This window comes from Danio rerio, chromosome 21 (genome assembly GCF_049306965.1).
Source record: "Danio rerio strain Tuebingen ecotype United States chromosome 21, GRCz12tu, whole genome shotgun sequence".
In the NCBI taxonomy this organism is placed as follows: Eukaryota; Metazoa; Chordata; class Actinopteri; order Cypriniformes; family Danionidae; genus Danio; species Danio rerio.
In genome coordinates, this window is record NC_133196.1 from 13,752,240 (window position 1) to 13,765,821 (window position 13,582).

Below are 13,582 nucleotides of genomic sequence, written 5' to 3' on the forward strand. Positions count from 1 at the left end.
CGCGAGACAATAAAGGGGGGTCGCCTGGTGATTTCCAAAAATCTATTTATTTATATTAAACCATAAGAATTACAATATTTTATCTATAAACTACTGAAGAGAAAAATTGTTGTTTATAGTTAATATATACTATATAGTTACTACAGTAGCTTATAGTTACTAGTTCTATTGGATTGTGACCCCTGGTGTAATTACATAATTTTAAAGACACACCAATGGCGTCAGATGCAGCAGATTGATTTTATAACATCAGAATAAACTTTCTGGCACATTTACAGCTCTGATATACATTAAAAAATTAAACGAAGAATAAACTTGGGTCTATTGGTGTGTGTGCGCTATTGCATGCAAGGTTTCTGTATATATAACCACCTCAGAGGATATTGGGGGTCGCAAGTCACTAGCATTGTTATTTTGGGGGTCGCAAGCTAAAAAGTTTGGGAACCCCTGCACTAGATCATGTCATTCCCCAGTTAGAAAACTTTATAGTACATAATAATACTACAATTCCGAAAAAAATACTATTATATCTAGCATGTTTTCAATTGTGTAGCAAGCAAAACTTGTCATCACTCACTCATCAGTCTCATTCTCTCACACGTTTTGTCCTAAAGCGACTACTGTGTGCTTAGTGATTGGCTGACGGCGTGCAGGAATTACACTTATTTCTAAGCCACACTTACAAGCTATTTCATACCGAACATTCAAAGTAGCATGGCAAACAATATAGGGAGCGTGTCACAGGTTGTCATTAATCAAAAATGAACCAATGTCAATATAAAACCAACTTCAGCTAAGTAAAGCAGGCTAGACGGAACAGCACTATTTACTGATGTTTTGTTGTTAAACTAAATAAAAATCAACATTATCGATGCGGTAAAAGGTCCCTTATGAAACTGAAAACAGTCACATCAATCTATCGCCAGATAATTTCAGTTGCTGAACAACACTTCTGTGCATATAATCTAAGGGTGTCACGATCCTCCAAATCCTCGATTCGATTACATTTTTGATTCTAAAGTCACGATTCGATTTTCAATTATGAATAATTAATTAATTAATTAATTAATAACGAATTCATTATTTGTAGCCTACCGTTTAAACTACCTGACTTGCATGGTCTTTGTTTTACCCATAAACAAATCATACAGTAAATGAATAAAGGCAAGATACACACATAATTACCACCTGTCAATCACTTTTTTCTGCGGGACTCGTGAATAGGCAGTGATCTGTGTCGTTATAATGGCGTCTGTAAAAAAGGTGCACAACCAACAGGAACCTGCCAATAGTATCTGTGGTGTTCGCTTTAATTACTAAGTACTTGTGTGAAAGTAAAAGATGGAAGCAGTCTACTGATCCGCTGACTGCCTTGACTCGCTGTCTTGAGCGCATGACAATGTGTGTGCGTCTGTGTCTGTGTGTGAATGAGTGTGTGTGGTCACGTGATGTGCGTTTTCAGCGGTAGAGAGAAAGGACGGCTGCTCAGAAATGCTACACGCCAGTGTGGATGTGGATCGTTGTCGTTCTAAAATGCCATTTAAAAACAAAGACATATTAGTGTAAACAGGGCCTGAGTGTGTATTTTTCGCGAGCGGATTTGCAACGGGTGTGGGGCGGAGGATCGCGATGCACCCATCTTCTATCATCCCAACCGTAATACTTAGATAGCAGAGCTTGCAAACTGTGTTTTTTTTGTCGACAACACGAACGTTGTCAACATAACTAACTGGAAATCCGAAATACTTCCACACCGGCGACTTCTTTGAAAGAGGAGAGGATTTAAGCTCTGTCGACTGGTCTCCTCCGTCTGCAGTTTAACAAGCACTTCAACAAGCATGTTTTTTCCCGCTTGGCAAGCCAAGCTAACGTGACATGGGGGCGTGGCAGCATCGACAATTCTATTTTTTGATTCGATAATTGAAGTTGAGCATAAAATTCGATCGATTTCGATTAAAAATCGAAATCGTGACACCCTTAATATAATCCAATCATAACACAATCTACATAAGCTCGACTAAATTAGTTTTAAAACATAACAGTATACCTGTCTAAAAGAAACACTTCAGCCATGGTTTCATCCTTTTTGGTTTTGCATCCAGAGTGCAAAAGTATTTACAATATTGATACAGAATTTTAAAAAGTTTTGATTCAGCATTTGTTTTTGCTGCTCTCTCTCTCTCTCTCTCATGTGCACGTGTTGTAAATGCGGTGCACTTGCACGGACAAATTATCAGAATTATGGGAATTGTTAGTAATATAATTGGATGAACATATTTTTATTCTTCTGCCAGAATATAAAAATACATATTTACATTAAGATCATTTACTTTAATCATCACCATTGGAATGTGAAGAGACTTAACCAGCACAACAAAACATGTTTCTAAAGATGCTCACCTACTGCCCCTTTAACCGTCATTAAGTTTTTCTATTAACAGCCATTAAAATTAAATCAAGTAAAACACAGCAAAATAATATTAAGTAGAAACAATTAATTCATGTAAAAACAACCATGCGATATAAAATTAAATAGAATACAGTAAACTTGAATAAAAAGCTAAAAATTAAAAACAAATGAAAAATGTATAAGAAATTCAAGAAAATACAAGATAATTTTATAATAAATAAACTAAAAGTGAAATAAATAAATAAAGCAGAATAAATCAAATGAATAAAACTAAAGCTAAACTCAATAAACAGTATAAATAAAACAAAAACAGGCAAATAAGGTAAAAAAGCTAAATAAATATAAAAATAAGAGCATAATATATATATATATATATATATATATATATATATATATATATATATATGTATGAAAATAGCATTAATTATCAATAAGTTCTTCTATTCACAGCCATTGGCAGCTTCATTGTTTAAATGCAGGAGCGTTAAAATAAATTAAATAATTTTCTAAGTGGGTGGCACGGTGGCTAAGTGGTTAGCACTGTTGCCTCACAGCAAGGGTCCCGGCTGGGTCAGTTGGCATTTCTGTTTGGAGTTTGCATCTTCTCCCCATGTTTGCGTGGGTTTCCTCTGGGTGCCCCCATAGTCCACAGACATGCGCTATAGGTGAATTGAATAAACTAAATTGGCCGTGGTGTATGTGTGTGAATGAGTGTGTATGGGTGTTTCCCAGTGATGAATTGCAGCTGGAAGGGTATCCGCTGTGTAAAACATATGCTGGATAAGTTGGCGAACTATTCCACTGTGGTGACCCCTGATTAATAAAAGGGAAAAGGCGAAGGAAAATGAATAAATGAATGTTTTCTAACTGAACAGAAGCTAAATAATTTTCTTAAAGAGGATCTACTATGCAAAAATCCCTTTTATAAGAGGTTTAAACACAGTCGTGTGGCAAAAGTGTCTGAATATAACCAACTTTCAATTTTAAAAATAAATGATCTTTTTATAATCACAATTCATAAAAATAGTCTGCAGAAACACTTTGATTAACATTCACTCTTTGTGTGTGTCATCAGAGGGGGAAATCCACAGACATTAGTGACCATATCTCCCTGTTTTTAGCATAAACAGCTCTGAGTGAGAAGCAGCCGTCTGCTGTTAGAGTTTTCACACTGTACCTGGGCTGGGAGCACAATCTCATTTGAATTTAAAGCGACAGTCACCAAAATGGTACAATTTGGATCAAAGAGTAAAAGGGACAGCGTCAAAGAGTTATAAAAAATTATTAGTGGGGCATTTTAGGCTAAAACTTTACATACACACTCTGGGGACATCAGCGACTTATTTCACATCTTGTAAAAAAGGGCATTATAGGCCCACTTTAAAGGTCACATTTAGGGGTCTATATTATCAAATAGTACCAAAACAAAAAATGCAATATACAGAACTATAGTTAGAAAATTAAACATCACACTTCATATAACACCAAAAAAGGCCAAAAACTTCAACTAGTGAGCATCATGCACAACAGATCCACGTAGATCATCCCTCCGCCTTGTATTTTTCGAAAAAATTACGCTCGTACCTCAGACACTGAACTCAATAGACTTTCCTTTAGTTCCTATTTTGACAAATCTCATCTTGAGCTATGAAGAAAGAAGCAGGTATTGATCCAGGGGGCACCTAATTTATCACACTGCCTGAAATCCTGGAAAAAAAAAGAGAAATATTTGACCAAGGGGGTTATTCAATACCATTTTCTCCATCTATCCGCAGAATTAAACCGCTCTTTTTTCCCCAGCAAAAAAAAAAAAAAGGTGAGTGATGACAGCTGTCAAACAGATGAGATTTGTGACAGAAATTCTCTCTCTTTCTCTTCTATTCCTCTCCGCTGGCTTCATTTTCAACATGAATAGACTTTCAGGCTATTGACACAGAGATCTGCGCACGGTGTCGTTCAAATGTACAAGAAATCCCACACGTGGAACTGTATCAAAGCAATTACCTCCACTATACAGCGCCGCATGAAAGCACTGGCGAAAAGTGTTCTCCATCCTTTCTAAAGTCTAGACACACAGAAGAAAGAACCGCTCTCTATAGTGCTGGCAGATATAAACACACTTTCCTGAAATGCGACGGGCCAGACTGCTGGACTCAAATTATTAGGCAACTGAAAAATGCCCATATAGACACAGAGAATGACCTGTTTAGAAACATCGTTGCTCTAAAAAGCAGTTTTTTTCCAGTTCAAATTTCATTGGACAATATATTGTAGGTGGTTGCGGTTCTAGATGATTGCTTACATTGGTCCTAGTAAAAAATAAAAATACAGATTTGGATTGGGGTTTCTATTAAAAGAAAATGATTGATAATTTGAAGTTAAAAAATAACAAAAAGTTGGTTTTATTGGTTCTGTGGGAAAAATGGAATTTATGTTTTATTACTTTTGTGTCTTTATTTTTTATTAGAAAAATGTTAAGAATAACAACAGAATCAATCTCTTTCTCTTTTGTATGATACCATATATTAACCAAGCATACTTCTTTCTTACTGTGTTTTACACTTCTTAGAAGGAACTGCTGACAAGAGGGAAATAGCAAAATAAAAAGAAATATAGTGCAGGGGACTTGCTCCAGATTTGACTTCTGTCTAATAAGAAGTCTAGTCACAAGGAGCTTGATGCTTGTAGAAGCTGTAAAATATATTGAAGGACATTTAACTTTTCAGTTCTGGTATGCAGAGAAGAGTTGCAGAAAGAGGAAGTATGCTTGGGTACATGAGCCAAAGGACAGTATAGTGACTGATAAGTAGGGCCAGACGGAATCTGCAAACAATTTTCTGCTATTTCTGCTGAGAATTTTGGTAAAAATCTGCAGATTTCTGCGGAGTATTAAACCTAAAACCTTAATATGTGAAATAAAAAATAATATCTTATGGACTAATACTCCTTTGATACACTATACTTGTGCATTGATTTATATACACTACCGGTCAAAAGTTGGGGTTCTGTTTTTTTTATGTTTTATTTTATTTTATTTTTAAAGAAAATTATTCTACAGGTATTTTTCATAAAAAGGCATTAATTAAATAGTTAAATATTTTTAACATTTTTAATAATTGCTTTCTTATTGTATGCAGTTTTAAATTAAATTATTACTCCAGTCAGTATTGCTTTTCTTGCTATTAACTTTAATAATAATAATAAAAGTATTAATTAATATTAAAGTGATTTCTGAAGGATCATGTGACTGAAGACTGGTGTAATGAAGGATCATGTGATCCTGTAATAAGGCTGAAAATTCATCTTTAAAATCACTGGAATAAATTATTAAATGAAATGATAAACTACTTGTTATTTTATGGCGCAATAACATTTCACAATTTGACAATGTGTGCTGTTTTTTTGATGAAATAAATGCAGCCTTGGAGAGCAGGGGAAGCTTATTTTAATACATTTAAAAATCCTACTGACCCCACACTTTTGACCGGTAGTGTATACAAAAATATACACATTACGCACAAATATATTTTGTAAACATGAACTTTTATTTTGAATTAATTGTTTGACATCATTAAATATAATATAAAATAAAATAAAACAATATAATATAATATAATATAATATAATATAATATAATATAATATAATATAATATAATATAATATAATATAATATAATATAATATAATATAATGGACTTTAAAAATTGGTGACTAATTCATCAATAAATATATACATGTATATATTATGTTTGGCAGTTTATGCCTTATGGTTTGACTCTTTTCAGCTCACAATGTGTGTGTGTGTGTGTGTGTGTGTGTGTGTGTGTGTGTGTGTGTGTGTGTGTGCATTATTATTATTATTATTTTTTTTAATAGCTTTTAGAAAGTTTCTTCCACACCTAGAATGTCATTGTCAGTATAGCACCTGTCCTCTGGAAGCAATGAGTCTGTCCTGGAGTTATGAGAAGGGAGTGAACTGTTACAGCATCAGTATAATTGTGTGTACGTTGAGTCAGGGAGGGAATCTATTAGAGTAACCTTGTATTGCGGGGGAAACAGCAGGATAAATGGGGCCGTTCACCTCCACCAGGAGCTCTGTGGTTTTGGGAGGTCTATAACTCACAGTTCCTGGTGCTAGCAATGTAACAGCGGAATGCAAACGGGAATATATATAATTTACAATTTGGCATGAGGCAATACTGTTTATATTGATATATTCTACAATAGTTTGTTAGGAGTGCATCTGAGGACACAGAATGAGATGATGAGGGGAAAGTCAATGATCTAATTTAAATATGAGTCATGCTTTACGCTAAATTACTCATAAGATATAGTTAACACGTATAGTTTGAAGCAGTTTGCCATAGATGTGCTGCTGACAGGTCAGCTATTTGTGCTGTTTAACATGTTTAGTGTGGGATTTATATTTTTACAGGTATTTTCTACGTTTGTAAATTTATTTTAAAAGAATTCTCCACTTTCTGTTTAAATAGGCTCATTTTACAAGTATCTAAATTTGGTAATCCTAATTCAAATTGTGTTCTTTGATACTTGTAAGTATTGAATCGATTAATCATCTTTTTGTCGAATGCCCATGTTAAAGTGTTTTGAATGTAAATTTTCTTCATCATTACCCAAATTTTCTTCTGACTTAAATTGTTTAATTAATACATTACAAAATGTTTATAGTAAAAAAAGTGTAAAAACTTTTACATTTTAGAAGGACTTTGTAAATATTATTTAATTATATATATATATATATATATATATATATATATATATATATATATATATATATATATATATATATATATATATATATATATATAATTTTATTTATATATTGTTTGCTTTATTTTACTTTAATTTATTTCCTTGTTTATTATTGTATTTGACGTCATCCAATGTTATGATTATTAATATGATTGTATTGTTTAAACCCAATTTAAAAAACATGTGGTTAAAAATATTGTATTGTATGTACTGTATATGTTCAGATCTGATCACGTGATTGGAAATAGGGACCGACCACGGGGTTTCAGACTCGATCTGAATCTAACGTTACTTCCTAAACAGGACTTGAATATATAAATATATATATATTAATTATTATTTTTTTACATCTATAGTAATGCAATAAAGAATAGGACCTCTTTCTTGACTTCACACTGAAACACTGAGCATGCTGCATGACATCACTTTGTTGCAGAGACGATGTTGGTTAAATGCCAGCAAAGTAGAACACGGAAGCAGCTTGAAGCGGAAAGCGTGAGTATGTCTGCGGTCTGGAGGTATTATAAAGTTGATAACAACAACACTGCCATAGCAAACTGTGTTAGGTTGAAGTGCTCTTTGTTTTTATATTATTTTTTTTTAATTTACTGTTGCACTAAAATTGCTCCAAAAGCAAAAAAAAAAAAAAAAAAGAAAAAAGAAAGAAAAAAAGAAAGATCCTGGATCTGTTTCTGTTGATTTATACTTTTTTTATATATGCATTATACTGTAAAACAGGGGTGTCCAAACTCAGTCCTGGAAGGCCGGTGTCCTGCATAGTTTAACTAAAACTTCCTTCAACACGCCTGGAAGTTTTAGTATACCTAAAAAGAGCTTGATTAGCTGGTTCAGGTGTGTTTAATCGGGGTTGGAACTAAAATATGCAGGACACCGACCCTCAAGGACCAAGTTTGGGCACCCCTGCTGTAGAAGTATCGGATCAGGTTTCAGTATCGGTTGATACTCAAAATCAAATGACTTGGACACAAGGGCAAAAAAAACTTATTGGGACTTATCCTAACTGTCAACAGACAGTGACTAGTCTAAATGCTGAAGCAATTTCATTTTGATTGAAGACTACCAAAACAACCAAATTTTTCAGTGGATTAACTTGCACAGACAAATACTTTTCGCCTAAAGAAAAAACAATATGCGCTAGAACAATAAACACTACATTTTGATTCCACACGGACTTTAAAGACACAGCAACAACTAGCTCACTGGAGCAGCGCTTGAAGAAATAATGCATTTATTCAGTTTAGTTTCCCAACCTGCTGTAACAAAAACTTTAAAACCAAGATACATAGCAAAGCCGTCATTTTTGTACTCCTATTAGAGATAAAGCAAAGTGCTAGCAGGGAAACCTGGCAGGAAAAGACTGGCCACCTCATTCAACTTTTCTCAGTCAGAATTTTGAAACTTGAAAAATTAAAATTTAATCTGCCTTAAAGCCTTCTTCAATTGGTAAGTTTCTCAATTTATGATGGCTAGCAGTCAAAAATGGAACAAACAGGCATATGTAAAGGCCAAATTCTGGACTTTTCAGTAGAGGGGTGGGTCTTTCAAATCACTCGAACCCACCCTGACTTTGGATCTGATGATTATAGAATCCAAAACGCAACAAAAAATAAAAAATAAAACAGTTACTGAATAGATCTAGAATTGTTTGGTATGGAAAAATGTGTGCTAGCAAAATAAACTCTACATTTTGATTCCACACGGACTTTAAAGACACAGCAACAACTTGCTCACTAGAGCAGCGTTTGAAGAAATAATGCATTTCTTCAGTTTAGTTTCCCACCCTGCTGTAACAAAAGCTTCAAAACCAAGATACGTAGCAAAGCCGTCATTCTTGTGCTCCTATTAGAGCCAAAGCAAAGCGCTAGCAGGGAAACCTAGCAGGAGCCCTGCAGTGCAGATCACTTAGATCTTGTAAAGAGGAAGAGAACAGCAGCAAGAACCTAAACACAATCAGAGCAGATGTAAATGAAATGCACATTTGAAGTGCTTTTCAATCACAGGACATTTCGTTCTCTTTCTTTCATTGCTGTCGCTACACCTCTGCGAGGAACACAAAAGCTTTCTTTTTTTTTTTCTCCAGTGTCTCCAGAAAAGGCACACGCTAGTTTTATTCTCCGTGTGAGGTTGTGTACAAATAAACCACACGATGATCGGCTGTCAAAACGGTAAATCGCGCAAACTAAGCATGTGAATTTGAATTTGTTTGTGTCAGAGCGCGTGCCGGGCTTTCCAGGAAAACAATAGCAGGCACGGCGAAGAAACAATCAGAGCCCGAGTCGCGTCTCCAGTCAAGAGATTGTTCTATTGTTTTCTATCAAGCTTGCGCTGTATTCTGCAGCACGGAGACAACTTTCTTTGATTTTTTTTTCCTTTTCTTTTCTTCGATATTTCAAGAAGAGTGAAGGAACTGTTTCCTGTCTTGCTCCATTAGACACGAATTGTTTCAGGAGGGGGAAAATTGGTTTGAAAATTGTGTTGTTTATTGTTCAAAGAAAAACACGCATACTATAGAGAGAGAGAGAGGAAGAGAGAGGCCTGAGTGTGGAGATGTCCTCTGGCTACAGGAATCTGTTATGAAATGTTCTGCCCCGGGGAACATTTGGAAAATTGATTGGTAATTGGACAAAGCATTTTCAAGACAAATGTTCTGCACAATGACCGCACATGCAATGTGTCGAGAGGCATGATGAAACTAGCCCCAAACTAGCCCTTTCATGCATGTATTACTGAATAGCAAAGTAATATATTGAATGATTGTGTCTTGTTTTAATGAAATGAAAACTATTGCTTTCAATACATTGAATTTTAAACAGGTTGCATATATGGTTACAATATATATGGTCAGGCCTGTAGCCAGCCTATTGAAAGAGGTGGTTCTATTTTCTGAAAATGTGAAAATTTTTTTGCAATTCCCCTCATTCGAGGTCTAAATACTGCATTTTAGTGACATTTTATGGCCTGTTGCCACTGAGTGGTATGATACGGAACGGTTTTATGGCCGTTTCCACTGTCATAAGGTACCAAAAGCAAACCATACCGTTCCACTTTTTCTATCTAAAAGTGTAAGTGGTTTCACCGTCTCCAAAGAGCTCGCGATTGTATCTACATTTGAAATTAGGCCCGGCCCTAAGCAATTTGGCACCCTAGGCAAGATTTCAGGTGGCGCCTCGTCACATTGCAGTAAATTCCACTGTATAGTCATAAGAAACCAAATAGTTTTTTGATCGACTACTACAAGCTGGGAAAACATCAGATAAATATGCCAATGCAATTAACATTAATGCTGAATAGATTTAATATTCACGCATTTCCTTGAGGAAGGAATGATGGGGGTAGTTACATTACTATTACTATTTTCCATAACATCTATGTCTTTCCATAACATTAGCTGACGTCAAAACTAACAGATAGCACTATAGCTATTTATTGCTATTTATTGAAATATGGGACAACAAATAGCTTCAAATTATAGAATACATAGCAAACATTCGAAAATATTGACAATAAAATGAAAGGTTTAGCCTATTAAAATCGATGGCCTATACAGAAATTAAATAAAGCTATAAAATCTACTTCACTTTTAATTGTATTTGCATATTGATTAAAGTTACTATAGTTATTTAGTGAAAAGCAGCTAGTGAATCTCTCATTGTGATTTGCTTGATACCAGAGGTGTTAATGTAAGAATGCACAGATCTATAATGAAGCATTCGACTACTTTAGTAACAGTTTGTGCTCATTTAAGAGAAAATTAGTGGTTTAAAATAAACAAACAGGACGGAGCCAAAAAAAAAGAAAAAAAAGAAGCACTTTTCCGACGGTCCCTTACTAAGACCTCGGCGCGAGCTCTCCCAGCTGAATGCATATTAGCAAGGGCTTAAATGGAGCAGTGGTCATAATGTTGAGCGAAAAAAAAAAGAAAAAGACAGCTATGAATCATAACCAGCTTTAGCTTTTTGGTAGGAAACACACTTTAGATCTTTTTAGGGTAAGAGGCTTTTGAGTTATTGCCGTCTATCACTGAACGTGTCAGAAATACCGAAAACAAAACCAACTTAACCGCGCTCATTTCTGGCGCCCCCCTGGATGTACAGCGCCCTTAGCATTGGCCTATACTGCCTATGCCGTGGGCCGGCCCTGTTTGAAATACTGTTCTTCTTGAGCTGATAATAATAACGTGCATGTGATTATTGAAGTGCTTCTCCGATCCTTTCAGAAACAGACAAACGTCAGAGTGAAGTGCAAAAACCAAAAACAAAGGAGAAGCCAGAAAAACAAATGAGCAAATGATTCTTTCAGCAACCTAAAACATGAACAAAGTGCCATGTTTAATATTATCATCGCCTTTTGGACTGTTATGAACTCGGGAATGACAGCTTTACTTTCTAACAGAGGCTACATGTGCTGGTGAAGATTAAAGATATTGATGATAGGTTTGCACTGACTGTGGGCTATATGTTGTGTGGTTTTGAACCCAAATAAGGACTAAATATGTTGTGTGTAGTTTTTCTGTACCTGGTAATATGCCGGAGACTGCAAGGGTCTGTATGTGTTCATATATGCTGCATTTATTTTATATAATTGCAGACGTTACAGTTACAGTAACGTTAGGCTATTTCACACCGTCATCGATATGCAGTTATAATCACATTATTGATATTATGTGATTGCATTGTATTGCAATATGGAACAATTAAGTGTTGATGTTAAATCAAAAGGAATTCACAAATACTTGAAAATGATATGATTTAATGAGAATAATTCTCTATGGTTACAACGGAATTAATTACAAATAACTGTATAAAATAATAAAATATGAAATGATAAAACATATGATAGAAATTGTACCCAGCTTAAATGTAAAATTAAAGTTACCAGAGGTAGAAGGAGAGACAAAGGGGAAGGGAGAGACAAAGAGAGCAAGAACAGAAGTTAGCTTGATTGCAGTAGAGTCAAAGAAGATAGACTCCAGAGGAGAAGAGGAGCAGAGCAGGAAAAGACAGGCCAGGAAAAGAGCCAGAGCAGAGTTTTACACCTATTTTGTATCTTTCTTGACCATGCCTAAAGCCCAAATACTGAGACATTCAAACTGACCAATCAACATGTGATCACATAATATATATATATATATATATATATATATATATATATATATATATATATATATATATATATATATATATATATATATATATATATATATATATATATTTTATAGCTCCATCTTGTTTTGCAATAATCCAAGTCTGTACTGCTGTTTCAGCCGTAAACGTAACTTTGAGATGGGCAGCAGCGGTGAACGTTTGTTAATGGTAACTTCATCGACAGGACACAAAATAAATACCACCCTTGTGCTGCAGACTATGTGTTCATGCTTTTGTATGCTTTCATCTGCATACACTTCTCACACACACTTCTCTCTGTATTTTTTCTTGTACAAGTGATAGACAGGATGGCATTGTTCGATTTACAGACATTTATTGATAATTCAACCGCAGAGCAATTCTGCTAGCAAGGCAACTGAGTTCGTTAAAATAATAAATTTTACACAAGAAATTTAAAGATAGATTGCCTGAATGCGTGGTGGTTTACCTTAACGAACAAAAAGTTATGTTGTTGTCGCAAGCAGCTGTGTTGGCAGATGAATTTGTGCTCACGCACCAAAATGTGTTCTACCAGCCCGATCAGATAAAAATACCACTGTTCAATAGTCTTTGGTATAACTTAAGACAAGAAGAGGAAACAAAAACAAGTATTAAATGGAACTGTGTAAATGGTTAAACGGTAAAAGCCCATTAAATTGTAGTTTTACCATGGTAACTGTAAGTAAATCTACAGTGCCACCAAAAAAAACATGGTTACTACAATTTTCCTATGAAAAACATTGTTTACAGTGGTTGGTTACAGTGCTGCAATTTAAATTGTTCAAACTGACTTCCATATTTCTGTCCATCGAAGTGAATGCCATGCATGAAAAGACTACTAAACTGTCTCTGGGTTTGACAAAATACTCTGCAGTTTCGGAAAGCAAGACAATTATGGACACAGTTTCCTGATCAGCGTAAGGTGAGATCTGATATCCTGCATATTATGATGTCTTCTTTTTCCTCCCCAAAGAATTGTGATGAACCTATTGTTGAGCGGCAGTAAAGAGGAAACTGAGGCCATTTATGTGCGTTTGATAATAGATTCTAATTATATAAAAGCCACGTGTCACACTTTTGTCTCATAATTGCAGCTATTGTGGCATTTCTGTGTGAAATGCAGCCGCTCGCACACTCATAGTGTCATTGTGACCATCTCTTTTCATAACATATCATCATAACAGGTCAGCAGATAAAGGGGAACATTATAAAGCAGAGGAAGGAAACCCGTAAA

General features: G+C 34.9%; 1 long non-coding RNA gene across 4 annotated transcripts in view; it reads right to left on the bottom strand.

The window, feature by feature from the left end:
* The window catches only part of LOC141379814 (uncharacterized), a 127,497-nt gene that overhangs the window by 22,796 nt on the left and 91,119 nt on the right, over nucleotides 1-13,582 (bottom strand). For 2 of the 4 annotated variants that reach the window (XR_012396643.1, XR_012396641.1), the window contains one exon: nucleotides 3,995-4,117. The exons of the other annotated variants lie outside the window; for them this stretch is intronic. This is a non-coding gene — a long non-coding RNA (uncharacterized lncRNA). The remainder of the gene's footprint in view (nucleotides 1-3,994; nucleotides 4,118-13,582) is intronic. 4 annotated transcript variants of the gene reach the window in all.